General features: G+C 46.3%; 1 protein-coding gene across 1 annotated transcript in view; it reads left to right on the forward strand.

Annotated features, from left to right (window-relative positions):
* dchs1b (dachsous cadherin-related 1b) overlaps positions 1–24,708 on the forward strand; it is a 96,097-nt gene that overhangs the window by 50,039 nt on the left and 21,350 nt on the right. The window lies entirely within an intron of this gene.

Here is a 24,708-nt window from a genome sequence, read left to right on the forward strand (position 1 = left end):
CCTGGTGCATTTGTATGTGAAGGAAACAGCAAGGCTTTATGTAGGCTAATCTGTAGGGGGAGAAGCCTATGCCATAACTCTGTAATTGAGATGCCATAGTTGCATGTAAATGATTATCGTGACCCCATAATCCAGAGTTATGATTTCTCTGAGGTCCCTCTGGCGCAATTTGGGCTTCATTGTCTGTCTTTTATGACAACTAGTTCCAAAATGCAACGCTCCCTCAACGTTCCGCAGTCCAGGTAAACCTCTTTGTTGTGCATATTATATTGTGCTGTTAAGTTATGATCTCATTGTTTCCGCATTGTTAAACTGATTACTGCAGAAAAAGCCAACAAAAATGTTTGCAAAAATGAACAACAGAGCCGAGTGTTGGGTTTACCAACTCAAGTGTGCACCGCTAGTGGAATGCGTGTCGTAAGCTTGAGCCAAGGGCAAAGCCAGTGGAGGAAACATATTGCGTTATGAGATAATAGAACTGCAGGTTATTAAAAATAGATCCTAGCAAGAGGTGTGTGCTAGTGTAAGGGAGCGTCTCTTCAGATGTTGGGAGACGCCTTGAGGAGGAGGACAGTTGCTCCGTGTTCCAGATGAGGCCTGTATCGGCGAGACCTCTGCATCCGCTCCCTTGGACGCAACAATAGGCGCCCTTCCTGGACTACGATTCTGCTTCCTGGGCCACGATTCTGCTTCCTCTTCTTAAGGGCCTTAGGGGGGCTGAGTCACTCTCATTGGTCGTCACAGTACAGAGTTATAGGTGCAGAAGAGCTCACATGCACTATTCTTATATGTATTTTTCCAAACAATCCGGGACTGTAGTCATATTAAGACTGCCAACTTCACAACTTCAAAACGTCCTCAAGTGCCGTTAGAATAATAACTTGAGGGTAATAACACTAGTGTGTGTTAAAAAGTTTTCCGTCATGCAGCTACATGGAATATGAAATTTCTTTTCACTTCAGTGTTTGTCGGTTTATTCCTGTAGATTCAAAGCAAATTTACTGGCCCTGCGTGCATTGCAACAAGCAGGCCAATTGCCATTTTACCGCTTTTATTAGTGCATTAAGGCGAAGCTCTCTTGCTCTTTTTAAATAAAAGTTTAAAGCTTTTTTTGCAGATTAAGCAATGGAACATAGTTGGGGCTCAGTGTTAATGAGAACAGCGTGCCCCATGGTCTCTGGCGATGACAGGGCCTTAAAGACCGCACTAAATAATGCCCCGTCATGACCCTAAGCTCAAGATTAGCAGTCATCTGACGATCTGCCACACTTGAAAGACAAACACATATGCACATGCAGACACACACATACTGTATACACACACACACTTATGAAAAACACACACTCTCGCACACAGATGCAAAATGCAAATGCACACATCAACCTTTGAGTAAGCACACAAATAAAGACACCCTCATCTTCTCGTGTGTGCAGAGTCAAACACACACACACACACACACACAGACACACACACACACAAATGCACACCAGCATGGTTGAGAGCGTTGTTGCGCACACCGTGTCTCAAGCGGGCCGTAATGGTAATTCCTGTTGGCACGTGACTGAGTGCAAGGTCATTTAGCTGCTCCAGTGGACGGCGGAGCCATCCATCACGCCACTAAAGCCACTCTCTCTCTCTCTCTCTCTCTTTGTGTGGAGGAGGGTCTGCCAGCACAACCGATCGCTTGGAGGAAATATTCTCCTCCAGACTGCCATACATAGATCAGAGGCCACCAGAGAGCTAGTGTGCCTGTGTGTGTGTGTGTGTGTGTGTGTGTATGTGATAGTACTGTATTTTTTAATAACACCGCATGTGAAAAAAGGGATTAAGAGAAAGGGATTGTGTGTGAAAGAGATGGCATAATTTGTCTGCCCTTTTTTCAGAGGTGTGTGTGACCATACATGGCTTTGTCTACAAGTGATAGCATGTGTTTTTGTGTGTACAACAGCCTAGGATGCATGTCTAACATGAACATATATGGTCCAAGGGAAGCAGAAGAGAGTGGATTAAAAAACCTAGTGGAGAGGAAGACATGGAGATATGAGCATCGTGCTCAGGGAAAGAGGATATTGTTGTTTAATAGCCTAATAGCCTCTGAATTCCTGAGGGGTTCTCTCACCCGCTATCTGAGCCCGTTTACAGTGTGTTGGGCCGATAAGCGGCGTTTTGAAAAACACATGTGGAGCAAGCCTCACGATGGGAACAATGGCGCCCCTGCGGCGTGGTAGGCACTGGAGCGGACAGCCACAAGGTGACGGCGAACAATCAGCAGCGCTTTATTCCCACTGGACGTTTGGCCTGGTCTCCAGGTTTTTGTGTAACCAAGATGGATTAACTCATGGCGTGTATGTGTGTGTGTGTGTGTGTGTGTGTGTGTTTCCCCCATTGATCCTGTTTCTTTTCAAGACAGATGATTGCGATCGATCAGCCCATGCATGTTAGTGGGCCGCACGCCGTCGCGTGGAACAAACGTGGATATAGGGCGTCCCTTCGTATTTTTTGTAGGTCATGGTCAGATATAGGTTAATGGCTAATATTCCAGATGTCCAAGTCCAAAACTGAGGTATATTTTTAATTTAACTCTGAAAGTAGAAAAAGGTGTGGCTTTGGGAACTAAATACATTTTTAAAAGCAGTATCTGAGAGTCTTTTTTTTTCTTCTCTTTTTGCCGTCATGTGATACTGGGACTGAGGTCTTGTTTATTGTGCTTTGAGAGAATGATGAATAACTGTAGCGGCCAGCTCTCCTGATCCGGAGACTGATAGCGGGGAGCCGGTGTACCCGCTGCCCAGGACAGTGGGCCGGCGAGCCAAAACAGGAAGATGGGATAGGCTTGGGTTTCACGACTTCTCCACGAGCCAAGGCCTAACTCTCTCCAGCTGAGGAGTAACCCAGTGGACCAGAGGGCCCGTGACTCAAGGGTTTTCAAAATAGGATCATGAGATGTCCTGTTTTTGAAAGCAGCTTTTTTTTTAAACAAAGAGTTTACATAATAAGAGTTTCTGTCCTCCAGACTGACATAACTCCAGGTGCTGTACAAATATGGTAAAAATAGTGGAATGTTTGGGCCTTTATTAGAAAAATGAAGGAAGTGGAATTACATGCATGGACTCCTACCCATGCTCAAGCTTCAGTTACAATGCAGAAAAACAACACACAAGCAATCCAACTCCAACTCACGCATGCAGTCGTAATGAAAGATTTTGGACTGAAATAAACATTGTAGACTATGCTACCCCAGCAGAGTTTTATAGAAGGGGTCAAACTGAGCTGTGTGTGTGTGTGCGTGTGTGTGTATGTGTGTGTGTGTCTGTCTGTGTGTGTGTGTGTGTGTGTGTGTGTGTGTGTGTGTGTGTGTGTGTGTGTGTGTGTGTGTGTGTGTGTGTGTGTTTGTGCGTGTCTGTGGTCACTGGAGAATCAGATTGTGCCTGCGTGAGGGAACAAAGTGATGAGCTCAGGCAGAAATCCTGCTGAGGCCCCTAAATCTGACCCGCCGTGCCACACTGATATATTGGCAGAGTGGCTTAAATCGGATACATTTTTACCAGGGCCACGTTTGCCATGTAATGGAATAGTTGTAATGGGTAATGGACACTGTTGCAGCTCTGCCATGATCGATCAGCAGGGTTGTGATACACTTCAGGGGTTGTCTTGCTGCCTCAACGATTTGTTTTTTCCCCCCTGTCAACCCTTATTTGAAACAGTTTTCCTCAGAGCGCTCTCTGTATTGTTGGTCCAAATTGGAAAAGAGAGTTGAGTGTAAGAAGTCTGCAGTCAGACCATGCACAAGAACATATGGAAGTTATATGTCAAATGCAGAACGGATTTTATTGCAGGTGTCATAGCATACACTATATGATTTCTTACCCTGGGGAAGGTGCCAGATTTTTTTTAGCATCTGAACAGGAAAGCCAGAAAAGTCATATACACACCCTCCTTTCCCAAGATTGCATGCATGCATTTGGGTGCGTGCGGGTATGCGTAATCTGCACCACTAGATGAATAGCATGGACATCGGATTCGATTTACTCCCAATTTCCAAGTTTTACGACCTTTTAAAAAGTTCTTCTCGGGAGCAGAAGTGAAGACACCTTACCCAAGCAGTCCTCATTTGCCTCCACGAGTCTCTCCCCCTGCTTGAATCACAACAGGGCTGACAGGGCTAAATGGAGGAGCTAGCGAAGCCATTACACATGCAATTAAGTAAACGGCAGTGCTCTGGTTTCCAGCGAAGACTGATGCCTGCTCAGCCTCAAGCCTGGTGGGAACGCGGCAGCCGTGGTATTTTCAGGATGTCAAAAGAACAAGAGGAGCCTTAAGTGCCGTGGGCTAATCAGCAGCTCCTGTGTCAAAGCCCTGTGAAAATGATGACTTGCAGGGCTATGATGATCACTTGTCACGTTGTCATGCAATACCCACAATAAACATAACCAAGTGTCCACTGCACTGCACTGCACTGCATGTTATTCATCTTATCTGATGCAGGCAGATGTTATTGTATGGATATTGTTGCTCTTCGGTATTACGTTCCCAAACGCTGAGTCTTTGTCATTTCCTCTGGTGTTGCTTTTACCGCTTTTCTTTTTTTCTTTTCAACTCTACTTTAAGATTTGTTCACATGGTTGATGCCGTCTCAATGGCGTGTAAAGCAGGGACTATGGTCAACAGCAGGGCAGTGTGACTGGGCTCCCCAGCCCACAGAGAGACAGACAGAGAGCACGGTGAGCTGAGCTTGACCTCCTAACCCAACGTGACGGGCCAGTCCAAAGGGGTCAGTGGGGAGCGATGTATTTGGAGAAGAAATTTACAAGGGCATGTTGTTCCTTCATCCTGTGTTTTCCTTCGTCTCGAGCAAAATATATGGGAGTCGGGACTTCACATCTCCTCTTATAAATGTCACTCCTTAAACTCTGACAGGTTGGATTCGTCTATGGGAGTAACCCCATAACTCTCCTCCATACAGATGCTTCTATTGTAAGATAAGTTGTGAAAGACATTTGCTGATAAGTTGAACTGGGTATATTTAAGGTCTCCACCAACTTACAACAACTTTACTAATGTCACAATAGTTTATGGCTACACTTATATCAACTCTGACTATATGGCCAGAAACAGAGAACACTGTACCTTTATCTTGACATAGGCAGTGAAGACAAATGTTTCACATCACATGAAAGTTATTATTTGGAGTTGCTGAGCTGGCCATGGCATGGTCTGACTGACAAGGAAACTGTTTTGCCACTTTGTACTTATTGATATAGCATTGTAACGACTTCATTAAACCTTCCCCAGCAACTGCTACACAGCACTTAATAATGTCTCTTGAGGACAACATCCACAGATATTACTCCCACACCACACACACACACACACACACACACACACACACACACACATACACACATACACCCACAGGCACCATGTTGCAGTGGTGTGTGTGTGTGTGTGTGTGTGTGTGTGTGTGTGTGTGTGTGTGCAGAGTCAACAAAGTGGACGAAAATAAAAAGAGACAAAGCCAATAAGATGTGCATCATCTCTTGAGGACTCCACAGGCTCCTCTCTCTCCCTCTCTCCCTCCTCTGCTCTCTAGGTGTCTTTCAAGGCCTGTCACTGCACTGGAAGTGCTGAGTTGGGACAAACATGACACTAAATAGGATCGCTGGCTCAGCTTGATTATGGCACCCCGTGTGGGACACGAAGCAAAAAAAGAAAAGAGAGCGAGAAAAGCAAGTGAAGTCCTGGTAATGTCCTTGGAAGGACAGACAGCATCTTGTCGGGCCTCCAGGAGCCTCCAGCTAAAAACAGCAGATGATTTGATAGCGCCATTGCTCTTGGCACCGTGGGGCTAATGGCAGAGGAACAAAAGGATCCTCATCATCAAGCAGTCAGACTCCCGGTGACTTCCCTGTGTCATTGCAATACGTGGAGCAGGACATGCAGCGTGGCACACTCCAGCACAAGTGTGTGTTGCTGGAGCCGGAGCATCAGTAGGAGGACGCACTAAGTACCAGTAGAAGTGGAACGCAAGCGAGGCCAACAAAGACGGTTCTGCACAAGAAGCCAGATCAGATGCTTGCCTCCTCTGTTGTCACAATCATCTGGAGCAGATCAGGGTGATGCTGCAACACTTGGAGAAGGCACAGCTTACTGGAGGTGACTTGAGGAAACTTAATGCTTCGTCTGTGGGGCCGAGTTAAATTTCACTGTCCTGTTCCATCTTTATCAAGCTGCAATCAGCCGTCTTTGGAAATGCTCTGGGTAAATGTGTATAACAGCAGGAGATTTGTCTTTTCGTGTCCCGAGTCCAGGCTTAAAGAGATCCCGCTCCACTCCGATCCGCTTTTCCAGGTCGAGCATGAGCTGGAGACGGAGCTGGAGCCCGGGCCCTGGACGATGCAGGCCTCCGCCGTGGGGCCCACCCGGATCTCCAAATCCACTTTAGGAAGCTTTGATCAGCTTATCATCCATGGCCTTTTGCAGACCCCCGTTCCTTGCATCATGTGACGACTGAAACTTTTAACTTTTACCCAGGGAAGAGGCTCGTGAGCTTAAGTCGGGGTGGGTTTTTTTTTTTTCTTGCTTTATTGGCAAGACAGAGGCCCAGGAGTCCTGTGATTCATGGATAAATCCTCTTTCTTTTTTTCATGACATCCCCCCCCCTTTTCTTTTCTCCTCCGTTCCATTCTTACTAGTACTTTGAGTGTCCCTGGCACTGTGTGTGTGTGTGTGTGTGTGTGTGTGTGTGTGTGTGTGCGTGCGTGCGTGCGTGCGTGTATGCGTGTGTGTGTGCGTGTGCGTGTGCGTGTGCGTGTGTGTGTGTGTGCGTGTATGTGTGTGTGTGTTTGTGTGTGGGAAAGACATTGTACTACATGCAACATTATTCTAGCAAACTTTTTAATTCACTCCCAGAATAACATCATGCGCATGATGTTTACACAGCCACTCATAGGCCTCAGTAATATTAATGTACACGCATGTGTTAGACCCTTTCGGGTGAGTGAAAAAGAGAACTCTGCTGGGAGACTGTTTTTCTCTTTGGTCCATTAGAAAATGCTAAGGTCTGGTCCACTGTGTTCTGTCTGCGCCACGATTTAATGCTTTAGACATGACAAACACTCGACCAGAGCCATGCTCTCAAGAACAACAAAGTCAAACGGTCATAGCCATCGTGATTTCATGTCTGTGCCCTCAATCGTTCTCCCAGTGCGGAGACTCTTAATTCACAGAGTTACAAAGAACTATCCAGTGTGAAAATATGCCAATTATTCAAACTTCAATCTCTGGAATCTCTTCAATTTTGTGATGCTGAACTATTGTGCCAGCACCTTTCTTTTTCTTTTTGGGAGTCGTGGAAGACTTCGAAATAAAAGCAACTCTGTACCTGAAGGCTGTGTGGAGAGGAGAGAGGAGAGTTCGGCTCGCCTGAGCAGAGCAGGCACCAGGGCGATACAAAGGCCTTCCAATTGAATTGAGGTCATGATGATGTCATTAGTCTCATCTCCCCTCTGAAGTGATGATTTTATGGACGGCTCCCTAGCTGTTGAATTGAAACGTTCCAGTCACTTTGCAAAATGACTCACACATCTAATTTCTCTCTCTCTTTTTTACAAAACCCATCCGCTGGCGATAAACCTCAGTGTGATTGTCATAATTAGTGGCGTCATCTCATTTGTGTGGGATCCAGCTGGAGCGGTGCCATCCCTTTGGTACTGGACCTTTCTTAAAAAAGTGGTCTGTCCTTCTATCGTCCTCCATTACAGTCGATGGCTAACACGGCCTCTAATACCTTAAACTCTTTTACAGATGCCACTATATTATCATGACTCCGCTTTTCCGTTAACTTTCTTCTTTTGATCTGCTTGTAGCTATTGGCCGTCCACTATCATCCAGAGTGATGTCTTCCATCATGTGAGTGGTGGACGCTGACCGTGAGAAATGACTTTTGTTGTTTTGCTGGTGGATGACTGACGAGGTGTGGGTACGACAGTGATTTAGTGACTCTTTCCAACACGTGCAGTAGAGAGCTGGACTTTTCTCTCTTGCTCCCTCCATCTCAGTCTTGGCCTTCCTCTCTTTCTCTCTCTCTCTCTCTGTCTCTGTCTCTCTCTCTCTCTCTCTCTCTCTCTCTCTGTCTCTCTGTCTCTCTCTCTCTCTTTTCCCCTTTTACAGCTGGAAGGAGCGAGGCCCCTGACCCCTGTGCTATCTTGCGCTTGGCGAGCGTGTTTGTCTTGGCCATTCCTCGGGTATTAGGTAGCCAAAAAGGGAGAGAGTAGAAAGAGTGGGAGAGCCTTGGGTGCAGTTGAGCTTTCTGAACGTGTCTCGTGTCTGTTTGTGAGTAAGGATGTGTGTGTGTCTGCATAAGTCTTCACATGTGAGTTTGTGCACATCTGTGGATATTATGTGTGTATGTTTGTGGGCTTCTCTGTGTGTGTGTGTGTGTGTGTGTGTGTGTGTGTGTGTGTGTGTGTGTGTGTGCAATGCATGCCTGTGTGTCTCAACGCAGGTGTGCTTTACAGTATATCTCTCTAAATTTATGGGCCCTCTCCACGAGTAAGTGACTTAATTGCTCAATGGCCTGGAGTGGGAAGCTTATAGAGTCACTCAGATGTGCTGTGATCATGTCTTTGGACCCCCCCCCCCCCCCCCCCCTTCCCCACTCGGTCTCTGATGGTCAACCCTAATCACCCTGGGAGCACTGCACTTCTCTGGCAGCAAGGGGGTCCAGCAATTGAAGCAAACGCGGAAGCGTCCAGGCACAAGACGCACACGATAAGTTTATTTTAGGACATGTGTCCCTGCTAAACCTCTTGTAGTCGGGGAGGTTCAATGACCCCACCAGAGCCAGTCCTCTTCTGACCTGCTCCTCGAGTTTTTTTGTTCGGGGGTTAGAAATCTGTTTGATGTAACAGGTGCTTTGCAAATCTCTGTGCTTTTTCCTCTCCTCCTGGCAAATCGTGACTACATGTGCGTCTTCAGAAATGTAATTGAGCGTAGATAAGCTATTTGCCACCCCTGCACGATTATTATAAGAGGCCCTTTCATGCTGATGATATGAAAGCAGGAATATGTATGCATATATGCAAAGCTTTCCCTCGAGCTTTCTGTTGGAAGCCAACATTAAGCCAACAGTTGGTCAAAGGATTTGGATGTGCGCTTGAGATCTCTATATTACCATGATAGATGAAAGTGCTAATTGTAATCTATTGCTAGGAGCTGAATGTACTGAACTGAATGTCTCAATCTGATTACTGATAGAGGAGAGAGAGAGGAGAGAGGAAGACAGAGAGAGTGACAAAGGGGAAAGAGGAGAGAGAAAGAGACAGAGAGAGAGACAGAGGTAGAGGATGACAGAGAGGAGAAATAGGATAGAGAGAGAGAGAGAGTGAGAGAGAGAGAGAGAGAGAGTAGCTGAACTGTGCTATGGACAAAGAGACATGTGCTTCATGGAATGTTCTCCAAACATGCCGCACCTGGAATTCTCCTCTCCCGACCAATGCAATTCCCCAAACCCTCGTCGTAAGTCTTCTCCAGACACCCTGATGCTGATAAATGATGATTTCTTCCTCTGTCACAAACACCCTGCGCTGCACATCCCTCTCACTGAACCTGCTGAGGTTAGAATGTGACCTCTGACATGGAAGTGAAAGAGCCTGAGTGATGCGCCCATGTGCGTGTACAGTCCGTCATTTAATATGCAGTCTGCGTCCTTTGCCATTCACAGCTGTCTTTCTCCTCTCATCCCTCAGTGCATGCAGTGAACAGAGACAGAGAAAGGTCACAGCCTCTGGACTTCTGCGAATTTAACCCTGTCTTCATTGTTGAAAATGTGCCATGTCGTATGCTATTGATCTGATTTCCTTCGAAGGAAAAGTCAGTACGGACTGCTTCTCAGAATAGGCAAACAATACTAATATGCTGTTTCCAAGTTCAACTGCAGGGCAATGAAAAGGAAATGTAGTTAGTTTAATTACATGTCACTCTTGGGGAGGGAGAAAAAAACAGCGCAATTTAATTACTCCCATTTGTTGAATGGTGGCCCATTTTAACCTTTACCCAGCCACCTTGTGCTGTTTGCAGCGATTCATTTACAGACAGTTATTATGATTCGTTGCCCACACAGGCAGCCTGTGCCATGGTCTGTGATCTGTGTCCGTGCTTACATGTGCCTAATTCAACACAAATGCCATTTGACAGATGGGGCAAGTCATAAACAAGCATTTTCACCCATTTTAAGTGAAATAGCCTTTCTCTCTCTCTCTCTTTCTCCCTCTCCCTGTCTCAATACTGAGAGTTGTCCATATGTTCAGATAGTAAACATGTCTATAGGGCTCACCTTAAGCACTTTGACCTCTCCTTCACCCTAGTTAAAATATATATTCCCTGTGCTGTCTCTTAAGTGGATGTAGGATTACTGCTGCTGAGCTGGCAGTCCATACCTTCATTTTGGTCCTCTGTCCTCTCCCCCTCTCTGCTCCTCCTCCCTCTCTTTCTCTCTCTCTCTCTTTCTCTCTATCTGATGCCCCCTTTGATGTCGGAGGCCCTCCATTACCCACTGATATTTAACTGTTTGTGCTTGCGCTAATGCGAGTCGTCACGGACACCTGATAGCAGAGGCCAGCCTGGTCTGCGGTCCTCCCAGGGTTGTGTGGAGGCAAGGGTGGGTTGAGCTGGGTGGACGTGGTGGGGAGGGATGCGGAGGAGGCCTCTGACCACACCTGACCAGAACAGACCTGTCATCATTGAAATGGTCAGCTGCCTGGAGATGTGGGATGAAAAGGAACCTGAAAAAATGTGTGTGTGTGTGTGTGTGTGTGCGTGTGTGTGTGTGTGTGTGTGTGTGTGTGTTCGTAGTATTATCTTTGCTGTCAGCAGACTTGGGGGGCCTCACTCTACACCCCTCTCTCTGTACTCTCCTCCAACCAGCCTTTTGCTATGCTTTGTTGAGCACTGATGAACCAGTTGTGAGGTGGTGAGTGACCAGTGACCAGTGCTTCCCACCTAGTCCCCACATGAAGTGAGAAGCCATTCAATTAGACAGTCGTCCATTTACCCAGGGAGGTTCTATGATGTGATGGGAATTCAATGGAGGTCTTCACCTATTAAACTCTCATAAAGAGGTTCATCGGCCACCATAGCTCAGTTCTATGGCCTCAGTACTGATGAAGCCCCAAGAGTCATTATGCTGAGAGATAGGGGGAAATGATGTGGGCTGACTTTTTCATATCTCCTGGTAGTGTAGGGCTACGGCAGTGCTTCTGATGGCCCCTCACACAGAACTCTTGGTTGGTGTACTGTAACACCCTTAAAGAGTAGAGACTCCTATGTTTGCCCTGTTTCCTATAGCTTCTTTCAGTGATCTGCTCAAATACAACCAGGCTCAGTGCTGTGTGGAATGGTGTCTGGTTATGAATTGAGAAGCAAGCATTTCTCAATACTTTTCAGACAAAATGTGAAACTCTGAGTTTACTCTCTCTCTCTCTCTCTCGTGTAGCAGTCACAGATTTCACTAATTACAGTGGGAATATCTCATGCACTGGATTTGTGCTTCCTGGAGGACTGGAGGCTCTTTTTTCCTCCCAAACACCAAAGCTGCTCCAATGTCCTGTCCACCGCACCCCCCACAGCCCCCACCTCTAGAAATGCCTTTGGGTTCCTGAGTGTCTGTCATCCAGTCTCCCTAATCCCCCCTAATGAATAAGACTAACCCAGCGTCTCTGACTTTCTCTGACTGACCATTTGTCAGTTTGACCTTACATAATCCACGTCAGCCCTGGGATCCTTTGGGCTTGGCCCCCTCTACATTTTTTCACACAGAACGGGGCTATGCAGCGTGGGGTTTTTGAGTGGCAGCGTATGCGAAATTATGCATGAGAGTGAGCACAGTGTTCGGTTCTAACAAGAGCTCTTACCCCGAAGTTCTCTCGCTCATCCCAGACTTCAACTCGGCGAGTGAGATCCGCCCAAAAAACTGGAAGTTTCCAGGGGACCAATTAAGCAGCGAAAGCCAGTAGCAGCAAGTCATTTCTTTTCACTAGAGGAAGATTGCTCAAAATATAGCCAATCTTTTCCTGCAGATCATCATTTAGACTAGATTTTAGGCAGGGCTGTGCAGGATAAATTGCACTGAGGTTAGCAATGTAGTCGGATGGCCATGTGTTTGTGTGTGTGTGTGTGTGTGAAGTTTACAGTATTTAACAGGTGGGTGTTGGGCCCCTGGTCCAGTCACGTTTGTCTGAGCCCTAAGTCAAGCCTCAGGAGAGGACAGCATCACCGGGGTCATTTGGGGTCACCTGGGGTCACTGTGGTGAGGGGAGAGGGCAGATGGATGTCTGACTGGCTTCTGACTCCAGGCCCCTTTCACATGCTCAGACCTCGAAATGTGCATGTGCTGTTTTGTTTTGTGTGTGTGTCTGTGTGTGTGTGTGTGTGTGTGTGTGTGTGTGTGTATGTGTGTGTGTGTGTTGAAGGTATGTTTGTTCATCTGTGTAACCCCCCTCCCCAGTGTTAAGACAGCAGACACAGTGGGGGCATGCCCAATGCCTACAGCAGGTTACACATGATTCTCTCCTCCTGTTTCAGAGTTAATAGGAGTCATATGGGTGTGTGGCCACGGCTCTACTCTTGCATTCTAGGAATGTTCCAGAACTCACAGGCACAAAATCAGTTCAAAACAAAACTGACACGAGCAAACGATAATGCACATGCAAAATACAGGATGTTGTGATCCACCTGAACTCATCTGAAATGTTTCGCTTTGTCAGACGGTTCTGCTGTCGCGCTGCTGGGAAGCACAGGCCCCTGTGATGTAACAGCGCTGCGGTTCTGTGTCTGCGTCTGTGCCCTAGAGGCATGATGGGTAATTAAAGCACTGACTTTTTATAGTCATGTGTTTGCTTCCTCTGCAGTGCAAACGGAAACATTAACTATGTGGCAAACACATGAGCACTCTCCATCTGTCCCTGATAACTAACACTCAAAGATAAACCATCGCCATAGCCATCCTTCATGCTAATCCACTTCCTAGAACATCAACATTTTTACGTCTTGATTCACTTTCTTATGATGACAGTAAACCTTTAGAGCATTCTGTAGGCTGACATATTAAATAATATGCTTGCCTAACAGTGTTTTTTAAGTGCCATTATGTTGACAAAAGTCCCCCCCAACAGAGCTGAGTCTGCATCACTCTCTTTTTTGCCTGCACAAAAAAGCACTCTTAACGGATAACGGAGTATTTTACAAACCGTGTGAGACGTTAAAAGGATGCTATCTGCATTGATGCATTGCATCTCTAGTCCAACATAAATGTTTATATAGGGGCAACATATTTCAGGCCACACTGTATACTGTGTATGGGGGTCGGAATTCATCATTCCTAGAGTGTCAGCATGGGTGAGAATGCGGCGAGGGTTGCCAGGTTTTTTAGAAAAGTACAATTTCGTTACAGTACACAAATGCCTCAGTAAAAATGAGCCTGATAATTAGCAGTGTTTTGATTAACATGTTTCCCTTCAGATGATTTTGATAATAACTCTTAGAATAATACAATAAGGGCATGTACTATGATTAGCCTTCGCTATGGGAGTGCATGTGGTTTTGTGTGTAATTGTGTGTGTGTGTGTGTGTGTGTGTGTGTGTGTGTGTGTGTGTGTGTGTGTGTCTGTACTCTAGTTCAACTGGTAAGGCCAAGTGCCAGAAACCATGTTCTTTAGATAAAATGTCTACAATATGAATGAATGAAAGAATGAATGGATGAGTTTATTCTAAAATCATCACTTTATGGTGCTTGAACAGCATGTGGGAATAGGCCCAAGTCCAAAGCAATTGGACAAAGCAAATGTTTAAAGGTCGGAATTGGACATTGGAATTGTTCTCACAGTGTTTTGTTTAGTGACCGTATTCAAGCTCACCATATAAAATAAAGCGTTTCAAAAGATCTTATAGTCGTATAGTCTTGTAGTTAGCCAGAGGCATCATAAACGTCTCCTGTGCTGATTTGCTATTCTCTCTCTCTCTCTCTCTCTCTCTCTCTCTCTCTTTCTCTCTTTCCCTGCCTCTACAGCATATTTCTGGTGATATTGGCTGGTCTCAATCACTGTCTGGGTGATGAATGGCCTTAATTGAATGCATTGATCTGCTTCTTCTAGAATATTAAGACTTTCACATGAGAAATCAATATGTAATGATCGGCACCGCAGACAAGTACAAAAGCAGAAAAAGCTCTTGGAAAGGAATGGGAACCTCATTAAAAATAGGATGCCAATATATCGCAGTCGTTACACCACAAAATAGGAAACAGTGGATGGAAAAAAGGTAAGATCAGGGCACATGAAATCACATCAAACAATACTTAAAGAAGTGCTATTTTTTTCAAGCATACATCAAGAAGCCATGTCAAGGACAGTTCTTCCTGCCCAAGCCCTGGGCAGGTCTGATTAGCAGAACCTGTTCTTTTTGGGAGAAACGAGGACGCTGAGCCCCCCATACCCCCCCCTCCCACCACCACCACACACACACACACACACACACAAACACTCCTCTCCTGTCCCGCCAGCGGGTCATTATGGGGTCCGATGGGGATGCTAATCAAGCGGCGTTTAACTTGATTGGTCCCCAGGCCCCCTCTCAGCGCTTGCAATACCCAATTGTACATGTGCAGACCTCGGAGTGCATAGTGCAGCAAGGGCCATTTGTTGGAATGTATTTTGCTTGTGTGTGTGTATGTGTGTGTGTGTGTGTGTGTTGTGGGGATGGTGTCTTGTTGAATGATTCTGATCAGGTCCAAGTGCTATATGTCATAACCTGCACTCTCCTACCCATTCCTGTTCATTCTACTCACTTAAACCCACTTAAAGAAAGTGACTGGTAAGTCAGAGAGGGGAAACTTCTGGAAGCCTCAAGAAGAACCTTCCGGAAGAAAGTGTACAAATTACTGCCAGCGAGTCACTATTAGTAGGGAATGTCCAGAAACAATGGCCATAAACATCCCACATAAGCAGTACAAAGTAAGGCTGCCCCAAACTTTTCATCGAATGTAAAATGCTAATTGGAAGCTATAACTGTTCAGTTAAATGCAGAATGGCATGCCTGACAAGTTCTAAAAAGACAAAAAGAATAATTCTGAGGCATGTCTTAAAAAGAGCACATCAAACAGCAAAACAACTCCACATTGTACTTAAACAGTTTATTGGAAAAGTCATGAAAATGGATAGTTTGTGTGTTCATGCATAAATACACACACACACACAGAGAGAGAGAGAGAGAGAGAGAGAGAGAGAGAGAGAGAAGTTTCTGTACAGCGTACCATTGCCTTGAAGTCCTCTTTGAGGTGCATTTTTTTTCACAAAGAGTTGAGCCGGAATGATCCGGAGCGGTTTCCAGTTGTTGAGATACAGTCTCAGTGGAGGCAGCAGTGGTCAGAGGCTGTCTGTACTCATCTGACTCCAGCAGCTCACAGACACAGAGAGGAGGAGGACTGTCCCTAGTCCGACACGGGCCTCCTTAATTACTGTTTTTGCCAAGGCTGGAGTGAAATTACAATGGCAGTATGACTGGCAGGAACCGCCGCTCTCTGGATAATGAATCTCCGCTCATAAATGAAGGGAAACACTTTGAAAGAATTTCTGGAATCTGTCTCTCTCTCCATCTCTCTCTTCCTCCGTTCCTCTCTAGACCCTTTTCTCCCTCCCTGTATTAGCTACAAAACCTGTACTTTTTCACTCCTCCTAAAAAAACCTGACGAGCCAGACCCACATCAAGATATAGGGTCTCTGAACTTACCATTGGCACTGCTCAATCCAATGGGGCGGGATGAACGGTTGTCTTTCAAATTTACTCTGCACGCAATAGGATGGCGCTACAACTCATGAGTCCCATGCATTTTCCCACCAGCGGAGCTAGTTGGCTAGTTGAGCAAACTTTTGGCAATTTAAAAAATGCTTCACTCGAGTCGCGATTCAAAGACCGCTGTTCGCCAGCAGCAGCATTCATCTTCTTTGTTTTTAAGTAGCAGGAAATTCATGCGGAACCGTCGCCGACTCTATACACGATGTGATTGGCCTGATAGAAGTTTTTTTTTATAGCTCGCAAGCCAACGGAGAGTTGCTAGACTATCCTGGCTGCAAATTACATTTGCTGCCGCTAGGGGGCGTCTAGATTTCTAGGCTAAAACTTACTGAAAGTACATGAAAAACAATGGAGTGGGAAAACAAGTGATTAAAAAGAGAGAGGAGAGCATGATGGCATATGGTACAGATGAGCCAGAGAGAGTTGGATGGGATTTACTGAGCTCCGACATTGGGACGATCTGCCCCTCTGTGCACACAGCTTCCCAGCCACAGGCTCCACACGCTCAACGCCGGCGAGCACGCCGGAACCCTGTGGTCCGGTGCAGCCATGGTCATTCAGCGACCTGGCATGGGCTTTGTTTTCACTTTGTTTTCGCACGTGAAGGAGATCCAAGACTAAAAAAAATTATGTCTGAAGCTTGGCTGTCCAGCTCCGCTTTCTGACCTACCTCATTATATGGCCAGTTAGCTTGCAATAAGTCCCCTCAAACTTCAGAGCCCAGTTGGCCACCCAGCGCTCCGCTCCTCTCATCTCGCTGTCCCTCCTGTCTCAGGGCCTTATCTGGCCTTCTCCTGCTGGGGGAGGTCAGCAGACAGACAGAGGCCCAGGAGTTGGAGAGGATTAAACTGGCTATAAATATTAACAGAGTTTGTGAAAATAGGCATGATTTCATCTTCAATCAGGACCTCTGCCACTCACTTGGCCCCCGTACCCCCCGATATTACCTTTGAAATGGAGCTGTGCAAGGGGACAGTGGGGTCAGTGTGTGGGGAGTGTGTGGGTTATGGATGAGAGGTTCTGCATCCAGGGCTTTGCACCAGATAAAGTCACATTCAAATGGCTGCCTCTTATCTTAATATAGTCCCGAGCTGCTCAAAGTCATCTGTTATTGTAGTCAGCTATCCTCTTAACTCTCAATGACCCTCTCACTTCTACAAGGGAGGGGGGAGGGGTGTTTAACTAGCTCTTATTCCCCCTCTGGACTAAAAAAGAAAGACCAATTTCAACGATGTATTTCCAGTGAGCATGCAGGTCAAACTGTCACGTAGCTCCTGCATGCTTTATTTTTGGCAACCATTGCGAAATGACCTACCGCTAATTATCTGTTTTAGAATCGCTCCGCGCCGATATTTGTTCGTCCCGGTCTCGTAGCATGAGCGGCGGTTCTTATGAATCAGTTCGTATGGCCTTTGAATGTCTGTCCTTCACGCACAAGCGGACGGGCTCCTCTTGCTCAAAAGGTGGTAAATTATTCTATTAGCGTCTCCACTTGGGATGCGAGGGAGAGAGGAAACCTTGGGATGAATAATTCAGACTTCATGTTAAGCACTGCAACTGGGGTAATAACAAGTGGTTTGCCATAGGCCTGCTCGTGAAGGGGAAACCGATCTGCTTCGGCAGTGGGTGTAATCAGTGGACTCGATGAACTCAGACTCGCCGACTACAACCGGGCGCTGTGGTGCCACTGGAGGACTAAGCCGTCTTATTAGCATGGCATGAAATGGTAATGCAAATAGACTTCTATTCCGGGAGACTTTATCGCACAACCCCCCCCCCCCCCCTTTCCCTTCTCAATAGCAGACTTTTAAGGAAAAGCCTATCAGGGCTTCCTTTGTAAACATCCTTCAGTGTGCCTCAGCCTTGGACTGAACTATGAAGTTGCTCTAGCGATTAGCTCCACTCTATGGCTCGGTGTTACGTTTTCATGTCGTGTTTGTTGTGAAAGGTATCCTTTGGTTTCTGCACCCCATCGGTCTCTCATATCTCGTTGTGTTGTGTTTCTCTCTCTCTCTCTCTCTCTCTCTCTCTCTCTCTTTGTTTTCCCTCTTCCCCTCTCTGTATTCCTCTCTTTTTTACTCCTTAAATGGAGTACGTTCTGTTTTAATCACTTCATGCTGCGCTTTCTTCTTTGAAAGAGCACAAGTTTCACTCTCTCTCGCTGATGGATGACCGAGGGAGAAAACAGCCGAATGGAGTCAAAATCTTAACGAGCCATTAAGGCGGACAAACACCAACAGCATATAGACTTTTAATATGTGTCCAGTAATGGAACATCATCTGCCGTGTGTACACCATGGCTGTCCCATTATGGACATGAGAAACTGACCCGTAGGCCTACATATGTGCATTGCACTCTATGCGAACGGATGAGGGAGGAATGTTTACCAGGAATGCTGCTCCGACTGCAAGGCATGAATGATTTCCATCCTGAGTCAACACTTCGGAGTCACGCCACTTTAAGAGAGGGAAAAAAGGAGAGACTCACTGGAATCTCATGCTAATTGACGTGAATATAGCGAGCAATTGATCCTAAATTGAGCGCAGATTTAACGCATTGGAGCTCCTCGGCTGAGACAATTGAGCTCAATCAAGTTCTGGCCTGTGGCAGTTTCCTAATGATGGACCATGTCTATGCATATAACAGCACTCGGGCCAGAGTGGTGTGTGTGTGTCTGTGTGTGTGTGTGTGTGTGTGTTTTTTGGGGGTTTGTGTGTCTCAGTTCAGCATATGGCCAATGCCTATATAACAAGCTTTATGTAAAGCATTTTAGTACTCACAATTCTGTAGTATGAAATGACAATCTGGTCATTTGACAGGACCATACGTGCCTAAAAATGATCAGTAGGGTCGTGATGTCATGACCATTTCTCACGGAGCACCTCACAGGGGCCAACAGCCTGCAAGGGGAAACACCTGCCATGTTAACGGTCAGCCAGCCAGGATCGGACAGCCCAGCGTCTCCGTGATGGCTTGGACCTCAAGCTATAAGATAATCGAGTGTGGATTAGTGTTGTTGTGACCCAGAGAAGTCTCTCTGCATCTGTACAGTACAGCATCGATGTGTTCTTGGTAGTTATAGTCAAATAAAAAGCACTGTAGTTCTGTACTTTTACAATATAGCACTCTTACAATTTAGAGAATTTCCAGCTTTTATTGTCATGTTTTCTTATGTGTTGGCCTATGTCCTTTACTGGTTTGTGCTGAAGTAAGTGAGTGTTAGAGTGGACATCTGTGTGCTCTGTTTCTCCTCACTGGGACTTTCTCACAGAGGACTGTGATTGCCTCGCACTGCTGGTGTCAGCTCTTGCAGTGGGACACTAGAGCGCACATGACCATAAATCATTGTTAATCAAATTGCATTTTTTTTTTTTCGTAATTAGGATAGTCTCATAAATCAGGAAAGTTGAGGAGAGAAAATAGCCAAATTCCTATCCACATCTGCACAAGTATGTCCATTGCATTTTTCATCTGGAGTGTAAAACGTATCACCAGACCTTTCTCTGTGGACCCATAATATTTGGCAATTAGCTATGCTTAATAGAGATTATTATATTACTTTCATAAAGAACCATTTACATCAAAGAGATTTGTGCCCCTGTGTGTTTTTACACTCAACCCATAGACAGTTTCATTCAAATAAGAACAATGAGGAAAATGCTTGTTACTCTCCACATTCGTGTGTACTTGATTGAACACTGCATGAGGTCAGAAATATCCATATAGCAGTTAGTCATACTCTGAATAGACATTCTTCATTGAGCTGGACTATGTCTCATTGATTGACGCCAGCAATAAAGTCGATCAATACCAGCGGACATCGTCGGAAACAAACACTGCAGCGATGGTGATGAGTGGGCCGTATTGTTAGCAGTCACGGCATCTGGGACTTGTCTCTTTACAAACAGAAAGTAAAACTCACCATTTATTTTTTTCCCTTTTAGCCAGAGGAAATAAGTCAAGGAACTTGTAAACATATTTATTGTGTGAACGTCTTGGAATTATTATTATTTATTTTTTCCGCGTCCCTTCCCTGGGTTTTCATAAATCTCTGTCTGCATAGCAGTGTGTGGACAGCTGATGTGTGTGTGTGTGTGTGTGTGTGTGTGTGTGTGTGTGTGTGTGTACCGTGAGACAACAGGCTGCCTCTGTGCCCCGCAGCATTTCGTCTCCTGGAGAGTGTGGCGAATCGATGACCTGCTTTCCTCTGCTCTGTGCTGCTCCCCTGCTAGACCAGCTGCTGGCCTCACAGCACCAAACATCACTACACCACACAGCACAGCACTACACCACTACACCACACAGCACATCACTACACCACTACACCACACAGCACAGCACAGCACTACACCACACAGCACAGCACTACACCACTACACCACACAGCACATCACTACACCACTACACCACACAGCACATCACTACACCACTACACCACACAGCACAGCACCAAACATCACTACACCACACAGCACAGCACTACACCACTACACCACACAGCACAGCACTACACCACTACACCACACAGCACAGCACCAAACATCACCACACCACACTACACAGCACAGCACTAACACAACACCACCACACAGCACAGCACCAAACATCCCTACACCCCACAGCACAGCACCAAACATCAACACACCACACAGCACAGCACCAAACATCACTACACCACACAGCACAGCACCAAACATCACTACACCACATAGCACAGCACAGCACTAACACAACACCACTACACCACACAGCACAGCATCAAACATCACTACACCACACTACAAAGCACAGCATAACACAAAAAAACATCACTACACCACACAGCACAGCACAGCATAACACCACCACACTACAAACACAACACCATACAGGATAGAACAGCCCAGCACAACACGGCACTAATTTAACACAATACTACAGAGCACAGCACAAGACAACACAACACAACACTGGACAGCAGCATCCTCTACTCTACATGTGAGGGCCGCTCTCTTGACTCCTGCCCCCTGCTGGAGTGGGGGACTTCAGTCGGCCTGTACACTGAATCCACTTCCCTACTTAGACCACAGGAGTAAAAGGAAGTCCTCGTTCTGCCCCATTCGGCCGTGTTCACATTGCCCTCCCTCTCTCAGTGCATCATATTCTCACAGCGCATCTTCTCTGCTATCCTCTTCACTTGATCCCCTGTCCCGCGTGGCGCGGGTGTCTGCGTCTCTGGTGGCGTGGATGGATGAGTTCATCCGACAGTGAGAGCGAGAGTGACGGAGCGCACTCAGAATGTAGCGGGGGCTTAGCGGCGCACACACACACACACACAAGTCATCCTTTCACCAGGTGCCTGGGCTGCTCCATCTCCGGCGCCCCCTGGCCCCCCATCACACACACACACACACACACACACACATACACACACACATACACATACACACACTAATTACCATCACAGGTGCCTAATCCCCGGCAATCTACAAAAATACCCAGAGAACACAGGCAAACAGAAGATCATACGCACAGCCTGGACTGATAGTGTTACAGTCCCCTATACCCAATAGGAAATTGAGGCGGTATAGTAATGGGATAGACATCTGCTGCGTATGTGGATGACCAGGTCACTACCGGATGCCGGCTCTGGTGGTCTAGATAGCGCTGAGAAGCAGGCGTCTGCCATGCTGCTGTTTCTGTGTGGTTTATGTGGATAGGTCGCTTGTAATGTATCTCACTCCATGTAGAACAGAGAGCCTATTATTACCTCACATAAGTGCTATTTTTGTCAAAGCCGAGTTCAGTAAGACTATATTATGATTCATGGCAGGCACAATGTTCGTTCATGTATGGAGTTTAACTTACATAGCCCCAACTTTTAAACCAAAAATAAACACAACCTCTAAAAGATATGTAAAATGAACCATATTTTCATGAGTAATTGCTTCCCACATAAATTTCAGTGCTATGACCAACTAAAATAATTCTCAAAGACTCTGTTGAAGTGAAGTAATCATTTTTATTCAGTTCAGGCCTATTGTTGTTTCCTAGTGGACACGATGTGGCTTGGCCTGACGCTCCATCTGAAATGGAAGATGATGATTATCTATAGGAAAACATTTCGGGGGATTTTTTGTTCTCCTCGGGAAGTTTGGCTGTTTTCTGTAACAGAAGGAGCCTGTGCTGTGGCCTTGTACAGATGTGCAAGGACAGACACCTCTGACGTCCAGGAGAGGGCTGGGAGAGTGCTTGCAGATATCTGATGTGCAGCCGGAACACTTGGCAGATGTCCGTGAGAAAACAGTTCCTTCACCTCTGCTTTAACTTCGCAAACTCATAAATATGGAACAAAGACAAAAAAACTCAAAGTCTGGAGAAAGAGGAAAAAATCGCTAGCAGATAAAAAAGACAAAAAAAAAAAGTTGGGCCTCTGTCACCTTTCAGCAATGCGTTTGGTCGCCAGATAGGTCAGTCCCTCACAGCTTGGGGCTGACATGGCCATGGCCCGCTGGACAACGTTCAAAAGCTGCATTTTTACAGTGTCTGTAAATGGCACCAGACTTCATTATGACAGCCTCTTTTTTCTGGAATCCTCAAAAATGCTTTGAAAAATTGTTGAGCCACTGGACCCCCAGGTGTCAAAGGTCACTTCCGCCACATGTTTGTCAAGGAAGGCCTTTGTCAGGTTACTAGCATATGGTGTGTGAGTGTATGTATTCGAGTGTGTATGTGTGTGTGTCTATAGACCTTCTAAATGGGAGGGTGTGAAGACCACCTATGTAATCGTATTTACAGCAAGTGTCATGGTGAGCCAGGAGTCACCACATGAAGAGAGAGGTGAAAGGTCGCGACCCCGAGGCTTCCGCCCGCTCCGGGGCCTGCTGACAGAGTAGGCTTTAGCACCTGCAGGTTGTGAGGCTGTAAGTGGCCTGCCTGTCTTCTCTAAGACCAGTGTGGAGAGATAGGAATCAAGTGTGGTACGAGAGGGATGAGGCTTACCAAGACTTTAGCTCTTTTTTGTATTGGTGAAAGTGAAGGGAATATGTTTTTCAGGCTGTGTGTGTGTGTGTGTGAGAGAGAGAGAGAGATTGTGTGTGTATTGGTATATTATGTGCATCTCAATGCTTCTTCAAATCCATATGGTCTGCATATTTCTGAGTCCCCTTGTTCTTTTGTTGCAACCACAATAGTGATGTACAGCTGTTTACTGACTGTTTGTGTCTTTGTGTGTGTGTGTGTGTGTGTGTGTGGTGTGTGTGTGTGTGTGTGTGTGTGTGTGAGACTGACGTTTGCATGTGCACGTAGTTAACGGCAAAAAAACTCGGAGGCGTTTTGACTACAAAGGGTGCGGCCACATGGGCAACTCACCACTGTACATGGGAGCTGAAAAGAACTGTCGTTTCCTTTCCATTTTGCTTAATGTCGAGTTCCTTTTGGCTGCCTCCTCGCGTTCTTCCTTCACGATAATGACCGAGGCTTTCAACGTTTTTCCGATCGGACAATAAACCTTTAGAGTCACCAGTCATCTCCTCCACCAAGTCCAGGATAACATCACTAGAACCACCCTTCCTTTTCAGTCACGACTGTCACTCTAAACTTAGCTTTCAAATATTTCATGTCTATCATTACTTTAGATCTGTTAATGGCTTATAGACAGCATGCCAAAAGCCATTGCTGTCCTCATTTTCCTTGTGTTTCTTTTTCTTGAAAATCATAAGTGTATCGTTGCAGCCTTGTCTGATTGCCAGTGCATTAGGAAGGCAGAGAGCCTAGACAAACGACTGTTTTTGTGATTTGTGGAACAGAAACGGACAGGCATCCAAATGGCTCTCTGTTTATCATGGCCTGCTCAAACCACTGCGCTGATAGAATGTATATGTACACATGCCATATAGATATGTGTGTGTGTGTGTGTGTGTGTGTGTGTGTGTGTGTGTGTGTGTGTACAGTATCTGTGGGTACATCACTGCTCAGGTCTGCTTTTTTGTGTCCTTATTTGACCATAAGCTGAAAAGCAGAGCCAATCACCATCCCAGACTTTGTTTCTACGAGTGAGTGAGTGTCCATAGTTAAGGTGCCAAAAGCAGCTGACATGTTGCCTGTACCTCGTCTCCCCACGGCACGCCGTGGACCAGCGTCACCTCTCTATTACTCATCCCCCCCCAGCAGAAAGGAGACTCTCCATGTCTCTCTCTCTATCTGTTTTTCTATTTCCCTCTATCTTTTCATCTCTTTCTCTGTTTCTTTGTCTCCCCCTCTCTCTCTCCCTGTCTCTCTCGTTCTCTCTCTCACTCTCTCTCTTACTCTCTCTCTGTCTCTCTTGCCCCCCCCCCCCTCTCTGCTGTGGCCAGGTGCCTGCTCGTTTATAAGAGCGGTCAGGGATCTGTGGAGAGCATCCAGCTCCAGCACTGTCTCGACGCCCACACACTCTCCCTCTCCCCGAGGCCCACACCGTGAGCGAGCGAGCGAGTGGTGCCCTGGGCAGAGTGTGTCACTCACTGGCAACCACTCACACGGGCGTTAACCGTCTCATTAAATACAGTAAAGAGCCAAGGAGAAGCAGCAGGAGAGAGAGAGAGACCGAGAGAAAGAGAGAGAGAGAGAGAGAGAGATGGCGCTTAGGGACAGAGGATCGAAAAATGAAATATTGATACGAGTTGGGAAAGAGATGAGTCAGAGAGAGAGAGGGGGGGACCCAGATGGATGGCGCGCAGAAACAGATTAAGAGATAGAGGGGAGAAAGAGAGAGAGAGAGAAAGAGAGAGAGAGAGAGAGGCTGGGAGATGTGATGTCTGTGGTGGGGAAATGCTGATGGGGTGAAACTGGAGGTCCTGACGCATCGATGATGTCACCCGGCAGATATCGGGCCCCATCTTGCT

This window comes from Alosa pseudoharengus, unplaced genomic scaffold, assembly GCF_046254945.1.
Source record: "Alosa pseudoharengus isolate Yale_2024_CS ecotype anadromous, Long Island Sound unplaced genomic scaffold, YU_APseudo_1.1 YU_APseudo_1.1_scf_8, whole genome shotgun sequence".
Lineage (NCBI taxonomy): Eukaryota > Metazoa > Chordata > Actinopteri > Clupeiformes > Clupeidae > Alosa > Alosa pseudoharengus.